The sequence below is a fragment of the Neofelis nebulosa genome, chromosome 12 (genome assembly GCF_028018385.1).
Source record: "Neofelis nebulosa isolate mNeoNeb1 chromosome 12, mNeoNeb1.pri, whole genome shotgun sequence".
Classification (NCBI taxonomy): domain Eukaryota; kingdom Metazoa; phylum Chordata; class Mammalia; order Carnivora; family Felidae; genus Neofelis; species Neofelis nebulosa.
Genome location: NC_080793.1, coordinates 23,374,618 through 23,393,575, shown reverse-complemented (window position 1 = coordinate 23,393,575; position 18,958 = coordinate 23,374,618).

The window sequence follows — 18,958 nt, the reverse complement described above, 5'->3', positions numbered from 1 at the left end:
AGAGGTCAGAGTCAGACATCTGTGTATTAAGGCTTGGAGAGCCATTTCTTTTCTTTTTTTTTTTCAATATCTGAAGTTTATTGTCAAATTGGTTTCGATACAACACCCAGTACTCATCCCAAAAGGTGCCCTCCTCAATACCCATCACCCACCCTCCCCTCCCTCCCACCTGCCATCAACCCTCAGTTTGTTCTGTTTTTAAGAGTCTCTTATGCTTTGGCTCTCTCCCACTCTAACCTCTTTTTTTTTTCCTTCCCCTCCCCCATGGGTTTCTGTTAAGTTTCTCAGGATCCACATAAGAGTGAAAACATGGTATCTGTCTTTCTCTGTATGGCTTATGTCACTTAGCATCACACTCTCCAGTTCCATCTATGTTGCTACAAAGGGCCATATTTCATTCTTTCTCATTGCCACGTAGTACTCCATTGTGTATATAAACCACAATTTCTTTATCCATTCATCAGTTGATGGACATTTAGGCTCTTTCCATAATTTGGCTATTGTTGAGAGTGCTGCTATAAACATTGGGGTACAAGTGCCCCTATGCATCAGCACTCCTGTATCCCTTGGGTAAATTCCTAGCAGTGTTATTGCTGGGTCATAGGGTAGGTCTATTTTTAATGTTTTGAGGAACCTCCACACTGTTTTCCAGAGTGGCTGCACCAATTTGCATTCCCACCAACAGTGCAAGAGGGTTCCCATTTGGAGAGCCATTTCAAGAAAGAGGCAGAATTCTGAACTTTGGGTTACTCACCCCTCAACACACACACACACACACACACACACATACCCCGATATTGTAATATTAAGTGGGGATCCCAGAAACTCTTTTTATTTATAGTCTAGCTTTCCCCCTCTCTTCCCCTGGGGATATCTGATGTCTTTCAGGTTGACAACCATAGACCCCTCCTTACTAAACACTGACAGATGGGCAAATTCCTGAGAGGCAAACACAATCAATTCAGTATTATTTGGATGGCACCCTGGGAGCTCTGTCCCAAATGTCTGGCACGGAGGTTGTATCTCTGATAATATACCACTAGATGGCGCTCTTCCAAGTAACCTAAACAAAGGAATGAGTCTCCACCCCAGCTGGGGCCTGTGACCGACCAGAGAGGGAATGAACATTAGTGTGGACAGAGCCTTTCAGTTAGGAATTAGAAATGCAGGAGTGGCCGGGTAGCTCCGTTGGTTAAGCCTCCAACTCGGTTTCAGCTCAGGTCATGATCTCACGGTTCGTAGCATCTACCCCAGCATCAGGTTCTGAGCGGACAGTAGGGAACCTGCTTGGGATTCTCTCTTTCCCTCCCTCTCTCTGCCCCTCCCCCACTCGCACACAGGGCTCCTCTCTCTAAATAAGTAAATAAGCTTTTTTTTTTTTTTTTAAGAAAAAGAAATGCAATTCAGAGTCAGAATTTGGCTGCCTTAGTGAGTCCCACTGGCACCTACCTGTCTCTTAGGTGCTCTGTCTTTAAGGAGTGGAGGGGTGTCTGCACACTTCATCCCAGCATTAAGGTCTGAACTTCATTAAGAAATCCTGTGCCCCCAAAGCTTTGAATGTTGACTTCTTTCCCCCACTTAACCCTATTCATCTTTACCAGTAGAGAGACTTAGAGGGTTTTCAGAGTAACAATGAAGTTAATATTGTTTAATAATTCCTGATTATAAATCAACAGTGCATGAATTTCAGAATCTCCATCCATTAACCATACCCAGAGAAAAGCTGGTTCCCAGACTCCTCCAGTCAGTGACTGGTCATGTTGAGCCATACGGGGGGCATCAAAAAGTGACATCTGTAATCGCTGAAAGGCTCAAATGAGCTCCAATACTGATCAAGCTTACTTTTGATTGCTAAAAATAAATAAATAAATAAAAGTAAATTAATTAATTAATTAATTAAAATTAAAATTAAAAAAAGGAACAAGATATTCATCAAAAGTACCTTGTAATATGGGGCACCTGGCTGGCTCAGTCAGTAGAGCATGTGACTCTGGATCTAGGAGTCATGAGCTCAAGCCCCACATTGGCTGTAAAGCTTGCTTAAAAAAAAATTAAAGTACCTTGTGATAGAGAGGATCACTGGCTTAATACTGAGTTCTTCCTCTCAGAAAAATAGCAAAAACAGGAAAAATATTTTTTAAAAATCACAATATGTTGGTTAAGCATCTGACTCCTGATTTTGGCTCAGGTCATGATCTCTCAAACCATGAACCCCTGCATCAGGCTCTGTGTTGATAGCACGAGCATGGAACCTGCCTGGGATTCTCCCTCTCTCTCTCTCTCTTTCTCTTTCTCCCCCCCCCCCCAACTCACACTTGCTCTTTCTCGCTCTCTCTCTCGCAAAACAAATAAATAAACTTAAAAAATCATAATGGGTATTTTCAGTGCAATTTAACAGACCATAGGGATACATAAAATGTATGCAGGGTGCTATGGGAAAAGCTGCAGTCAGAGAACATAAATGAGTTCTTATGGGAAAAAATAACTTATGTAACTTAAAAATAAATAATAGAGGACAAAAATAGGAGAAGGAACACTGGACTGCTGAAAACAAGTTAGAACAAGCACCCCAAGAATTCACCCACCTACTCAAATATACCTAAGTACCTTCTCTGCCCTCTGTTCTCACACACATCCAGACACTGTGGATACACAAGGAAAATGCATCCCTGCTCCCATAGAGTTTGCATTTTAGTGGGAATTATTCCAGAATTTAGAGCAAAAAGAGACATTGATAGAAATGGTAAGAGGAGTGATCAATAATATCGATGATACATCTACATAATTAAGTCTTCCAGAAGGAGACTTGAGAGCAAATGAAAAAAAAAATAATAACATATAGAAAAAGATTTCTTTGAGCTACCTGAGGTTTATATCGCAAGGTCTTGCCGAGTCCTGAAGAAAAAAGTTAAAGAAGCATTCAATCATATTAATATCAAATTTTATTTATTTTTTTATTTAAAAAAAATTTTTTTTAACATTTATTTATTTTTGAGACAGAGAGAGACAGAGCATGAGCAGGGGAGGGTCAGAGAGAGAGGGAGACACAGAATCTGAAACGGGCTCCAGGCTCTGAGCTGTCAGCACAGAGCCCGACGCGGGGCTCGAACTCACGGACCGCGAGATCATGACCTGAGCCGAAGTCGGCCGCTTAACCGACTGAACCACCCAGGCACCCCTCAAATTTTAAAACCTTTAAATTAAAAAGCCTTATTAGAGGTAATAAGGACCACTACATTATGGCAGAAGATTTAATTCACTAGGAAAATAATTTTAAACATGAATACTCCCAATAAAATAGCCTCAAAATACATAACGTAGAAATTCATAGAAATTTTTTCCGAAGGAAAAAAAAAAATGACAAGTGTATCATCAAAGGAGATTTCAATATGTCTTTCTCAGTTGTTGACAGGGAAAACAGAAAAGAGCAAAATAACAACAGGTCCTAAACCATCATCAATAGGATGGATCTAATGGAAACATATCCAATTTTGCCTCCAACCATTACAAAATATTAGGTCTTCTCAAGCATTCAAGAGACATTTAGGAGAAAGATACCAAGATAGAGATTTCTGATTTCTGAATCCCAAGATTAAATGCCCCACTATGATAATGTACCATACTGGCAACATTTATCATTCCTGTAACACTCAACGTTAGAGACAGCTGAGCAATGTTAAAAATTTCTTAAGAAAAAGATTGTTACCCAAGAACTGTAAACTGGGCCAAAAAATGTTCATGGGGGCGGGGGGCAGGGGGAGACTGAAATATGTTTCCCCACATACAATCAGTTACAAAGTATGCTTTCTGGAAGAAAAAAATCATGCATGGCAGCCAAAAGTAAAACGATTCGGCATAAAGAGGTAAAGAAAGAGGAAGATACAGTATAAAAAAAATCCTAATGAGCAAGATAATCAGCAGAGCAGTCTAAGGCCTTATTGGCATATGTTAGCAAAGATCCTTCAAAGAGAAACTGCATTATGAGAAAAGGATCTGAAAATAAATATGCACATTTTTTTTAAGTATTTATTTATTTTTGAGAGAGACAGAGACAGTGTGAGCAGGGGAGGGACAGAGAGAGAGAGGGAGAGCAAGAATCCCAAGCAGGCTCCGTGATGTCAGCACAGAGCCCTATGCCGGCCCACACTCACAAAACCGTGAGATCATGACCTGAGCCCAAACCAAGAGTCGGATGCTTAACCGCCTGACCCACCCAGGTGCCCCCAAATATGTAGATTTTTAAAGATATATGAAGAATTTCTTGGAGGAATAGGGTAGGAAGGAACTAAAACTGGTAAATTTCTGAATTTGAAAAAGGGAAATAGACATGGACATTCTTTTTATTGATAGAGGGTTAAAACATTTTTGGAAAACACTTCATTTTAAACTTAAATTTAATTAATTTATTTTTTAAGGGGCTACCAGAGCCCTTTATCTTGTGATGCTGAGACACTAGCAGTCTCTCAGACATACAACCAGGCTGGATTTCTCACAAGTTTCTCACTGGTTTTGAATTGTATCCCATTGGTTTCATTTCACTTAATCCCACCAACTCATCTCTCCAGGAGCAAGCACTCCTATTTTCCTGCCGGAACGTTCTTTTCCGGAAGTTTCAAATCTGGAGCAGTCAGCTCAGGGGCCCCACAGGCAGACGATTTAGGAGCTTTGGAATCAGGTGCTGCAGGGGACACAGACATCAACATGCCTCCAGAAATCATTCTTAAATGTACCACTTCAAAGAAACTGAGAAGTAATTTCAAGATAGAAAATTAGAACTGAGAAAATAAAGATACAAAAAAGCATAATAAAGAGAAAAAAGAAAATGAATGTAGTAATCTGGCTATAGAAGGCCTCATGGAATAAATAGTAAAGCAAAACCAAGCTCTCTGCTGTTGATAAGCTACATGCCCAAAACAAAATAACAAAGAGTTGGAAATGAAAACACAAAGAAGAAAACAGCGGGCTTGGAAATACTAACATTTTGAGAAGTCTCAGTTCAAACAAACAAGAAATTCTATTTTATCAAGTAAATAAAAAAATGTTCAACAATGTCAGTCGAAGCCGTCAGCACTTCATTTGGCCGAAATTACAATCATAATGAGAGACTGTGAAAAGCTACCTGAATTTGGCACCTAGAGTGGAAGAGCATAAACTATGATATATTAAATGAAATATATCAATCGCAAACTTTATTAGAAAAAAAACACAGATCTGTGTATCTAGCAAGAAACTCACATAACTTTTCAAGGTTTTGTTGGGTCTGACACATTAATTCTAAATTGTAAATAGAATACATGTATAAGAATACCTACAAAAATCTTGACACAAAGAAACAGTATGGATAAGTGTCCATGTCATATTTTAAACCAATTTACCATTTTAATAATTAAAATATTAAATTACCATATGTAAATGGTTAAACGAAAAGAGTTGAGATCTATAGTCTATGTTTCCTCTTTCTTATCCTTTCTCTTTCCCGAAATGCACATAAATTTATAACACATATATATACACATATGAACAATTCAATAAGTGGTGTTAGAAACATTGGCTTTCTTCTTAGAAAAAACAAAGGTACAGGGCGCCTGGGTGGCGCAGTCGGTTAAGCGTCCGACTTCAGCTCAGGTCAGGATCTCGCGGTCCATGAGTTCGAGCCCCGCGTCGGGCTCTGGGCTGATGGCTCAGAGCCTGGAGCCTGCTTCCGATTCTGTGTCTCCTTCTCTCTCTGCCCCTCCCCCCTTCATGCTCTGTCTCTCTCTGTCTCAAAAATAAATAAAACATTAAAAAAAAATTTAAAAAAAAAAAGAAAAAACAAAGGTGCATTTCCACTTCTTATCATACACTTAAATAAATTGCAGTGAGATTGAATACTTAGCCACTAAAAATAATAGAAGTACAAAATAAATGGCATCAAAGATAGTTAAAGACATTTATAAAATGAAAGAGAACAAATAAAATGATTTTGTCATAAAATTCAAAAGCCAGAAATGAAAATAATATAGAATTAAGGGAAGAACAGTTATCTGGACAAACACATTTTCAAAGCTAGGAAAAACAGTCACCATATGTAAGAAAAACAAAGGGCTGTTATAACAAATAAATAAGCTCCAAATAAAAATGAGCAGTAAATCATTAAAAAAATAGAAAAAGGATGGACAAAGAAAAATAACCTTATGAAAACACTCTTGATCTCAACCCAAAACAAAGAAATCAAAATGAGAACAAAAATGTGAAATAAACACATACCAGTTTGGCTAAGAATCAAAAGATTGCTCGGTACCAATATTGATGAAGCCATAAGGAAACGGACTAGTAACTGGAAATCTCCAAGGACATCCAGGAAGTAGAATCAAAAATTGAACACAGATATCCCATTGTTGTGTCAGCAATTTTACTTCTAGAAATTTACCTAGGGAAGTAATTAGACAAGTGCACAAAGTTATATGATTCTTATCTCAGCATTTTTTTCTGGGGGAAGAACTTAAAAACTTCAGTGGTTCTCCAGCATGATTCTAATTACAATACATGCAATGGTATATATCATGCAGCAATTTACAAGTTGAGATACACGTGTCCACATGTGCATGAAAGTTGTCCAGAATTAGGGGGAAAAACCAAGTTAAGATAGAATATGTATGCCACGATCCAATGTTTGCATGATGTAGATAAAATTTATAGTTCCATCTTGGAGGTGTAAAAACGTGACTTTATTTCTTTGTAACTGAATTCAATCTTTTGAGGTCCTATTTCCCTTCAGTGGTAGAAAAAAAAAATCAATCTCAATCATGCAGGGAAAGTGAAGAACTTCAAAATAATATTTCGAAAACTATTTTAAAACTTAGCTCATTGAAGCTTAGCCCAGTCTCCTCTGGGAATTTTCCTCCTCATTCCATGTTTTCCTTGATTTTATCTTGGAAACCTCTCCCCGGAGGCATCTGGGTACAGAAGGTACCATGGATATCCCCACACTGGCAAGAGGGGTTGTGGTCTCTCTGAGAATCACAAGGATTGCACGCTGGTCCCACCTGATGTCAGAGGATTGGATCTGGGGTTCTGCCCAGGGGTGGTAGGTCTTGTCCTGCTTTTGTGTGTTTGCGGCAGCCAGTGCTGCTGTCTGTGGTTCCCCACGTGTCCTTATACCATGAGTTCATGCACAGTCTACCTTCTCTCAGCCTCTTTCCACCCACCAGGTCTTTTAGCATTTGTTCAAAACAACATGGTTTTTGAAGGGATGATAGTGCTAAGTGGCTCTTTTTTTAAGAGATAAAGTGATGACTCTCATAGAAAAATAAAACGAATACATGGCAAACGTTTTGTTGAGCTCATTATTTAATGAGGGAACCAACCAGTAATGTTACAGCGCAGTTCAAAGAACACAAAGAACAGGATTCGGAATTCTTCCCGAGGATACTGAGCTGGAGGAAGGCAACTACCACCAGGGGGCTCCAAACTACAGTTGGGAGGAAATGGCAACCCCAGAAAATCTCAGAAGGCTCATTGCTTCCAGTTACTGCCTTAATCATTTCATTGACCTTTAAATAATGTGCTACTGGGTCTAATGTAATTAAATCTGTTGGGCTTCGCTGATTATATTACTGGTGGGATTTACTATATTTGGTTGAAGAATATCTTGTTTCTCTAAAACCTAAACTTATTCAGAACTAGTGCAAACATCCGACTCCTTTCTTTCCTCTACTGTAGTGCTTTTCCGTACATCGTTTTACTGTAAATTAGCTTCCTTTTCTAAGTTTTCCATTACATTGCAGTTGAAGAATTACATGGTTTTTTTTTTTTTTTTTTTTAATTCTGAATTAGGTAGATTGTTATTTTAAGAATCCCATTTCAGGCTAATAACTTTTAAACAAAAAAAAATTGTTGGGGCGCCTGGGTGGCGCAGTCGGTTAAGCGTCCGACTTCGGCCAGGTCACGATCTCGCGGTCCGTGAGTTCGAGCCCCGCGTCAGGCTCTGGGCTGATGGCTCGGAGCCTGGAGCCTGTTTCCGATTCTGCGTCTCCCTCTCTCTCTGCCCCTCCCCCGTTCATGCTCTGTCTCTCTCTGTCCCAAAAATAAATAAAAAACGTTGAAAAAAAAAATAAACAAAAAAAAATTGTCAATAAAAGGGAAGTAATGGCTCTGGATAGTCTTAAGAGCCACTGTATTACACCATTCTGCTTCCTTCTTAAGATCTGTGCTGTGGGCATTATGGAGAGAAAATATCTCCAGTGGAGACCATAACATTGGGCTTCAGTTGGGTTTGCCTTCCCCACAATGGTGAGTCCCAGGATTCTTTCTATTAAATGGCCTGCTTGGGGCTGATGCCAAATCATCCCATTTCTACTCCAATGTACGTGTATAAATTAATCTAGTGAACACTTAGGGTACACACTTCTTAATGATTATCATTTTCCATAGCACTTCCAAAACTAAAAGTACCTTCATTTAATACAGCCACATGATTCTATATTCTGAATGTATCATTCCTTTCTCCATTCTTCTGTGTGAAAGGGTAATTAAAATTTTACATGATGAATTAACTTTTTTAATTTATTTTTTAATGTTTATTTATTTTTGAGAGAGAGAGAGAGAGAGAGAGAGAAACAGAGAATGAGCAGGGGAGGGGCAGAGAGAGCAGGAGACACAGAATCTGAAGCAGGCTCCAGGCTCTGAGCTGTTAGCACAGAGCCCAATGCAGGGCCTTGAACTCGTGAACCACGAGATCTTGACCTGAGCTGAAGTCAGACGCTTAACTGACTGAGCCACTCAGGCACCCCTAAATTTTACGTGATAAATTAACTTTTAAATTAAACTTTTAAAAAATCGAATAGATTCTTCCAAATCGGAATTCAGGGTTCGGGGTAAAGTCACATCTTTAAAGTGTTTTGTATGTAAATGGAGCATTCAACTCACATGTCATAAAATAAGGCAAGGATACCAAAAGAAAACTAACAGAAATAGAATCAAGGACAAAATTCAAATATAAGAAGGTAATAGGAGGATAGTAGGAGGAATGACACAACCCGATAGCTGTTGCCTGGAAGATAAACATTTCACAACCTGTACCAAAGCTAATCAAGAAGTAAAGGAAATATTAATACATTAAGAGTGAGAAGGGAATATAACGAATATAAAAAGCGGTATCTTTTACATTTTTAACAGATGTGTACTTTTTTTTTAAATGAAAGTTGCTAGTTCTGCTTGACCAGAGGGTGCGATCATCATTTTTAAAAATATCGTTGCTGATTTCAGAGGGATAGTCACTCATAAATGTGTGATGTATATCAAGCATTGCCTAAAAAATAGTATCTTTTGAGAAGAGAAACTTATTACCACACACTCAACCCTGTGCTTCAGAGGTAAACAGACCTCCTCGTAGATATCCCAGAGGTAGCCACTTCCAAACACATCTATAAATGAACTCCTATTTTTCTCCTTGCCCTCACCTCAAATCTGTTAGTTTTCCTGTCTTAGTAAATGGCGTCGCTACAATTTACCGGTAAGTAGTGGTAAGTCAGAGGCAAGACATTATTTATCTCCCCTTACAATACACATTCCAGCACATAACTAAATCTTGATTGCTTTCATCTCCTACATAGATCTAAAATACTCCCACTTTTTTCCATCTTCACTGCCAACACCCTAGTCTAAGGGAACATCAGTTTTCATGTTAGTGCATCCTACTGATCTCTTTCATCCACCGATGTCCCCATCTAAACTATTATCCAGTCAGCAAACTTTTGAACCAACATATCCCATCATTTCTCTCCTTGCCTTGAAACTCTTGGGTGGCTCACTGCCCTTTACTCAAAAGAAAAACTGAGTCCGAATTACAGGGTTCCACCTGACATCATTCGTAATAATCATCCCACTCTTGGCCCCTACCCTTTTCTCATGTCCCATGTATATAATCTTTCAGGTACTTAAGAGCATGCTTTAAAGCGTTTACACATGATGTCCCATCAACCTTTCCTGCCCTTCCTTTATCTAAACAGCTTCTACAGTCCCCAGCTGTGAACTTTAAAGGGACTTTCTCATAAAGAGGAACGCTTTTGCACTGCTGGTGGGAATGCAAACTGGTGCAGTCACTCTGAAAAACAGTATGGAGGTTCCTCAAAAAATTAAAAATAGAACTACCCTATGACCCAGCAATTGCACTGCTAGGTATTTATCCAAAGGATACAAAATGCTGATTCATAGGGGCACATGTACCCCAATGTTTATAGCAGCACTATCGACAATAGCCAAAGTACGGAAAGAGCCCAAATGTCCACCAACTGGTGAATGGATAAAGAATATGTGGTAAAAATATATGTATTTATATACAATGGAATACTACCTGACGATGAAAAAGAATGAAATCTTGCCATTTGCAATAACGTATGTGGAACTAGCCTATATTATGCTAAGCGAAATAAGTCAGTCAGAGAAAGACAAGTATCATATGATTTCACCCATATACAGAATTTAAGATACAAAACAGATGAACCTAAGGAGAACAAAAATGAGATAAAAAAAAAAAAAAAAGAGGGAGGCAAACCATAAGAGACTTTTAAATACGGAGAACAAACCGAGTGTTGCTGGCAGGTATTGGGTTGGGGGAAGGGCTAAAGGGGTGATGGGCATTTAGGAGAGCACTTGTTGGGATGAACACCGGGTGTTATATGTGCTGAATCACCAAACTCTATTCCTGAAATTATCATTACATTATATGTTCACTAACTTGGATTTAAATTTAAAAAATAAAAACAAACAATTTTAGTTTAAAAAAAATTTTTAAAGGGACTTTCTCATGGAAGTCTTGCTTGGGGCTCAATCCCCGTCCCCCCCATAATATTCATCTCACCTATAACAATGACTCTCCCAATGGTTGCCCTCCTTTCTGGTTTGTAAGCTCTGGGAGGATACATGCTACATCTGCTTTGTTTACCACTCTTTCTCGAATATGTGCCAGAAGTTTTAACACAACATAACGCTTAACAGATGCTTCACCAGGGAAGCACAAAAATATTAGAAAGGAATTTAGAAAAGGTAAGGTAAAGTATGATCCTATTTTTGAAAACATGAGTAGAGGCAAATAATATAATGAATAAGCAACTAGAAATGCAGTCAGCTGGGATGGACACAAACCAGAAAAACTAATTAGGGCTTTAATTTTTCTTGCGTCCTGAGGAGCCTTAAGGTGGGGAGTCCAGAGCCTGTGCAGTAGTCACTGATAAACATTTAAGAGTTGTCAGTTGACAGATGTGTTTTTCTAAGGTTTATTTATTTTGAAAGAGAAAGAGTGTGAGTGGGGGAAGGGCAGAGAGAAAGAGAGAGGGAGAGAGAGAATCCCAAGCAGACTCCACACTCAGCCCGACTCAGGGCTCGATCTCACAAACCATGAGATCATGACCTGAGCCGAAATGAAGAGTCGGATGCTTAACGACTGAGCCTACCCCGGTGCCCCTTTTAGATGTTTTTATTTATTTATTTATTTTTATTTTTTATTTTTAAAAAAAATTTTTTTTTCAACATTTTTAATTTATTTTTGGGACAGAGAGAGACAGAGCATGAACGGGGGAGGAGCAGAGAGAGAGGGAGACACAGAATCGGAAACAGGCTCCAGGCTCCGAGCCATCGGCCCAGAGCCTGACGCGGGGCTCGAACTCACGGACCGCGAGATCGTGACCTGGCTGAAGTCGGACGCTTAACCGACTGCGCCACCCAGGCGCCCCTAGATGTTTTTAACATCATGGAATGAGATGAGTGTACCTAGCAAGAAAATACGAGAAAGGAAGAGAACAGGCACACGACTGAGCTTTAGGGGACCCCAGCAGAAGAACTGATTTGATAATATACTCCAGTAACACCAAAGAAGTGACCATGTGAAATTTCCAAAGGTAGCATCCTAAATGTGACCTTTAAGGCTGCTGTTGCCGAAGACTTAAAAGACAGAGAGAAACATACTATGGGAAACTGGAGGAAAAGGGATCTTTTTAAAATAGCAGCAGAAAGTTTAGTAACACTGACACCTACAGCAACATAGAAAGAAGAAAACGTACCTATGAACTGGGTGCTTTAATTAGACTTCCAGGTTGAGTGTTGAAGGTTTTGCTTGTCTTCTTTTTGTCATTTATAGTAAATGGCAACCGGAGACAGCTGAGCTAAAGAAAAGACTGTTAAATATAAAGGGTCCAAAATTGTTTGAAAACTGTCCATTTCTAAAAGCGGCAAATGATGCTGAGCAAAATAAAGGGCTTCAGGCACAGAACAAATGGAGGGCGTTGTCAGGAAAACACGGTCTATCAACGAAGCTCAGCTTGCGGCTGACTACAAAATCTTTCCCTCAGATGTCAGAGAGATCTAGGTCGGTGCCTCCAAGAACCATCCAGACAGCAGGGCTTCTCAAAAACTAAAAGGTGTTACCTCTGTATCTCTCTCTCTAGAAACATCCATGTGCAGATTTTTGTGCGGACCTAGGTTTTCAGCTCCTTTGGGTGAATATCAAGGAGGCTGACGGCTGGGTGGTAAGCGAAGAGGAAGTTTAGTTTTGGAAGAAATCACCAATGTGTCTTCCAAAGTGGCTTGTACCATTGCGGATTCCTGCCGAGAATTGCTATGGCTCCACATTCTCACCAGAATTTGATCTTGTCCCTGTGTCAGATTTTCACCACTCTAATAGGTGTGTAGCAGCATTTCATTTTTCTCTTACTTGTGTAATTCCTTAATGGCAGAGGCTGAGGAGTATCTTTTCAGGTGCTTATTTGCTACCTATAGGACTTCTCTGACGCAGTGCCAGTGCAGGTCCGTTGCCCATTTTAAAACTGGATTGTTTATTGTTGAGTTTTAAGAGTTCTTTGTACATTTTGGGTAACAGTCCTTTATCAGATAAATCTTTTGCAAATATTTTCTCCCAGCCCGTGGCTTATCTTTTCATTCTCTTGCGTCTTTTACAGAGCAGATGTTTTTAATATGAGTGAGGTCTAGTGTATCAATAGTTTCTTTCCTGGATCATGTCTTTAGCATTGTATCTAAAAAATCGTTGCCAAAGCCAAGGCCATCTAGATTTACTTCTACACTTACTTCTAGGGGATTTATAGTTTTGTATTTGACATTTAAATTTTGATCCATTTTGAGCTAATTCTTGTGAGGAGTGTAAAGACTGAGTCTAGATTTCATATTTTTGTATGGAGATACATTGTAGGACTATACGCTGGTACAACTTTTTTGGAATATATTTTGGTATTCTTCACCAAAGTTAAAAATTTCAATGCATATTCCCTATGATCCAGAAAAAGTTAGAAACAATCCTAGTATTCCTCGAAATTTAATACTGCTCGTCAACATAAGTTAGGTTATGTTGCATTAACAAATGAACCGCAAAAGCTCACCATAAACACAGCGAATGTTTATTTCTTGTTCATTTCTTGACCATGCTGTTCATTCAGTATGAATGGCAGGGATTTTACTCTGCATAGTCATTCAAGGTCTCAGGTGGATGGGGACTTCGTTCTCTTCATGTTCTCACATCTCCATGTTTGGCTTTCAGGGAAAAGATCTGGAGAGTACCACAAGGACTTTTCACTCTCTCAGCCTAGACATGACATTTGTCACATCCACACAGAGTCCGCAGGTCATGGTTAGTCCCATGGACTTGTCTAGAAGAGCTGTCAATTTCCAAGAGTCCAGGAAGGAGGGGGAAATAAAATATGGATGAGCTCTAAAAATCTCTACTTCAATTACACAGTGAGGCAGATACAGATTTACCAACCTTGGACATACTTCTGTGTCACCAAGTAAAAAACCCAAATATGTTCCAGATAGCTAACCTCATTTTGTTTAAAAGAAACATCTCCACATTTTCCTGGACAATAGTTTCAGATATTAAGTTCTGCTCTTTTTGTTTCTCCCTATTTCCTTCCTTTTCTTTCTTCCTCTTCAAACATATCAAAGGCTCTGTGCCTCCTATTTTGAAGAGGAATGTGGCAGGACGAGAGGAGAAGACCTCAAAGTCCACAATCTACATCTTCGGTCCAGAGAGATGCCCTGGGCCTCATGGATCACGTGGACACTTAGCTCCTGCATCGTTCTCCTTGGGTAGCTCATGGAGAGCTCAGATTTTACTCAGTATCATTTTCCTGTAACCGTGCTCCTCATTTGCATTTCTTTTTAAAAAAATTTTAACGTTTATTTAATTTTGGGAGAGAGAGAGAGAGTGAGAGCAGGGGAAGGGCAGAGAGAGAGGGAGACACAGAATCCGAAGCAGGCTTCAGCACAGAGCCTGCTGTCAGCACAGAGCCTGACGTGGGGCTCAAACCCACAAACTGAGATCACGACCTGAGCAGAAATCAGATGCTTAACCGACTGAGCCACCCAGGCGCCCCTCAGCTGCGTTTCTTATCTCACCGCATCATATCCGCATCTGTCAGTGGCCAAGGGCATTACCTGAATTATGACTTTTGGCACACAATCTCCGGGTCCCAAGCCCTCTCGAAGCCAGCCATCTCTTTCTCTCTTCACCCCCATTACTACCTTCATCTTTCATCCCAGCTAAGGTGACAGCCACCGACTGTCTTTTGGCTCCGGGCTTCCTTGTCTTCAATGTATTCTGAAATGTAAACGAGACTGTGCCGCGCCTTTGCTTAAATCCTTTAACCGATTCCCCATAATTATCGGGATAAAATGACTCTCAAAATTGCTCAAGACATCATGCCTGCCTGCCTGCCTTCCAAGGCTCAATCTCACAATCTACACTTGTTCTTCTTTCCAAAATGGCGTCCCTTCTCTCACCAAGCGTTTACACGTCTTGCCGGGAATGCCTATCTACCTGTGCTCCATGTGTGGCCTTTTCCTAATGGTGGTATTGATGTGGATGAACTACTAGCGTGGATGCAACTCAGGAGCTTGGCAGAGCCGCACCTTTATACGACTCAGGCCACAAGGTGAGGGCTTTGAGGGGACAGTTCCTATGCTAAAATGGAACCCTACTAGACTATTCTTGGAAAGGTAGTCCCTCTTACCATCTTTTTGTCCCTTTTATTTTCCTTTAATTTCTATCATGCCATAGTTCCCTTTATAGCTCAATACAATTCGTGTAATGTCCTGGTTGTGATTTATTTTTAACTTATTTATTTCTTCCCGCTTTCTCCCTCACTCCTACTAAATTCTTGAAAAAACTTTATTTTAATGTTTATTTGTTTTTGAGAGAGAGACAGAGCATGAGCCAGGGAGGGGCAGAGAGAGGTAGACACAGAATCTGAAACAGGTTCCAGGCTGCAGGCTCCAGGCTCCGAGCTGTCAGCACAGAGTCCGACGCGGGGCTCGAACTCACGAACCATGAGCCAAAGTCGGAGGCTCCACCGACTGAGCCACCCAGGCGCCCCAAATTCTAATCAAGCTCTATAAAAGAACTTGTGTGTCTCACTCACAGCAGTCCCATATGCGCTAGTATATGGAGCGTTCTCAAAAGGTCTTTGTGAATGAATAAAGAATGAATAATGACAACTACCACATTGAATTATGGTTTTACAGTTCTCAGTCAAAAACCATTTAGTAAACAGCACCGTATTTTAGTTTTGTTCCGGGCATTTGGATCATAAAAAGGAGGCACAAAGTACAAATTATCTCATTCTCAAAGAATTTATAATCTAGTTTGGGGTATGGGCGTACCTGCGTGTCTGTACAAGCACAAGCACCCCACGGAACAAATCATGCACCTGTTTATGACCTGTTACCTTCTATTGCTTTTACTGCGTTAAGTTCTTTAAAGGCTTAAAATAGTGCAATATACTGTCCGGCTCAAGGAACTCATAATTTGTTTGGGGAGCCAAGATAAGGACATATGAGGAATTATGGATTGCAATATAATATACATGTAATTATGTTTAAATAATTCTATAGACAACAACTGTTAGGTCCCCGATTTTTCCTCTGAGATCCAGTCTCCTCATGTGTAACAGGCACTTTGCAAAGACCAAAATACAAATTATATGAGGGTCTTCTGTAAGCTGCAAGCCACATTACAAATTCAACATACACTAATATTAAAAATCTTTCCAAAGCATACCAAGGCACGCTAAACAAGACACGCTCAGAAAGCACAAACTAATATTGATAAAATAGTAATTCAGAAGACTTGACCTTGTTTTTTTTATTGTTCCTATTTAATTTTAACTGCAGTATTCTTAAATGTGGGGGAAACCTTTATCAGGGTTGTGGAACTAAGGAGCCATTTCTTGGTTAAGAGTGCCTTTGTGGTTGACACATTTTATTTCATTTAAACAAGCGAGTTTTAAGTACTCCTTAATACTGTGTTGTGTGAGGTGCAGAATACAAAGTAAACTAAGATTCCTTCCAGAAGGATGCAAGGGATTAAATACAAACCCATTATAAACAATATTATACAAAGCAAAATGAATTCTGGCTTCCCTGATGCCAGTGCGAAGACATTTGAGAGTTTCATAAAACAAAATGTAAGATCACTTTGTGAGGGTCTCTGTTTATTAGGCAATATGTGCAACAGAGATCTGTGGCCTAGCTTCCATCCATCCGGAGAGATTTTTACTTTCTACTTTATTCGTTTCTGTATTTCTTGAACTATTTATAAGTTTGTATCATTTTTATAATCACAAAAGTCTCTCTTAACATACCCGCACAACCTCTAGGGAAGTATCAGCCCCACGAAACTGTTGTTATAGAGAAGTTTTAAAAGTTTCTGTATGAAAAATAGTTAGAATGTATTTGAAGAACTGGAGAACAGATTAGTGATTGCCAGGGGTCAGGATGGGGGTGAGCCCCAAGGACTGGGGCTACAAAAGTACAAGAGGAGGGATCTTTGTGATAGTAGAACCACTCTATACATGGATCAACGTCAATATCCTACTTGTGATTTATACTATGGTTTTGCAAGATATTGTCCCAGTTTCACTGGGAAAACTGGGTAAAGGATAGAGAAATCTGTCCACAGCACTTCTTACAACTGCATTGGAATCTACGATAATCTGAAAAGGAAAGTTTAATTTTAAAATGTTAGCAACGTTCTAACTAATTGAATAAAATTGGGATCCATGAGCCCATACTGATATAAATGAATGGGAGAGGACAGAACTTTTCCTGATAGTAGAAAGCAAACTAAAAATTGTGAGAAAAAAGAATTAGAAATTCATCATTTGGCAACTATCAGAGTAATGATCCATTCATCCAAGAAATACCAATGGATGCAAACACTAGACATTACAATTCCAGGAGGAATAGAATATTTCCCACAAAATACTATTATTACAAAGAAGAAAACACACAAAGAGTAGTTTTCTTCACAGTGGAGAAACTGACAGGAAACACCTTAAGTAATCAAAGTTGACATCATCAGAAATGGAACAAATCAACATGGTTGGCTACTTGCCAGGATACAGTGAGAAGAACCACAGCAGCACTTCTGTGTTCTTTTACCAAAGATAAACATGAATCTAATTATAAAGAAATATTAGATAAACACAGATGCAGAGACATTCTACAAAGTGACTGGCCTGTGATCTTGAAATGACAAGGTCATGAAGGTCAAGAAAAGACTTAGGGATTGTTCAAGATTGAAGAAGACTCAAGAAATGTGGTAACTAAATACAACCAGCGACCCAGGCAGGATTCTTTTGCTGCAAGGGATATTAGTGGAAAAATCGGTGAAAGTTGAATGGGGCTGTGAATTAAATGGTAGTTTATCAGTGATAATTTCCTGATTTTGATTGGTTGTATTGAGGTTGTGAAAGAGAATATTGCCTGTAGGAATTACACAGTATCCAAGGATGATGGGGCATCGTGTTGGCAACTTACACGTAGTTCAGGAAAAATGTTCTATAAATTTGGCAAACTTGAAGTTTGAGATTGTTTCAAAATAAAAATTATGTTTAGTATAAGAAATGCAACTGATAATTTTTTCTGCAGTCTAGAGCTCAAGAGATTATAGTATGTTCAAGTTCTCCTTCCTTTTCCAATAAACAATATATAGTCAAGTGAGAAGGACAGCAGGAGTGAAAATGGAATTCTCTAAATCAAGGGTTGGCACAGTTTTTCTGCAACTGGTCAGATAGTAAATACTTTAGACTTTGAGGGATGATCTCTGTTGCAACTATTCAATTCTGCTGTTGTAGTACCAAAAAAAGCCATAAACAATACACTGATGAGTGTGGCTGAATGCCAATAAAACTCTTTGACACTGAAATTTGAAGTTCGTATAATTTCCATGTCTTACAAACTATTCCTCTGCCTCAACCCTCCAATCATTTAAGAATGTAAAGCTCATCCTCAGTTCATACAAAAACTGGTAGATTTGGTCAATGAGTCCTAGTTTGCCAACCTCTGCTTTAGATTTTAAAAGGGTCTTTACACACCACATTTTTAAGCACATTATTAGTAAATAATTTATAGATATGAGAATTATAAATTTCCCAGAAGAACCTGAGATTTTAGGTGTAGACTATCAAGTTACAGGTGAATGTTACAGAATGAACGGACCCTGCTTTGGAAGAGTGCTGACCCATTTTGGCCCTCAGTTATACACATTTCTTCTGTCAGATGACACCTAAATCCAAGCCCGTCCCAACACACAAACAAACCCCAATCCTTCTGAGGGTTTAGGGGCAGGTGAAGCTCACTTGGTGTTAAAAATGAGCGATTTGTTTCAAAAAGTCTTGCCAGAAAAAATGTTCTTACCTTGGTGTAATGAAGGGACCCAATTAAGACATGTTTCTACAGTTTTGATTTAGCACGAGTCACAAGCTGGGTTTCAGAAAAAGAGCTAGAAACAAGATCACAAAATTATATTTCAAAAGTTGAGGGACTAGCAGAATAAATTAGAAGGAAGACGGACAGTGGAACCTAATGGTTAATTGGGAACGAAAATGGGAAAACCAGTATGATTCATTAATTGTATATCGGCTGATGTTTCAAGACTAGGAAATCATGGTTTCACTAATTTAAAAAATGGAAT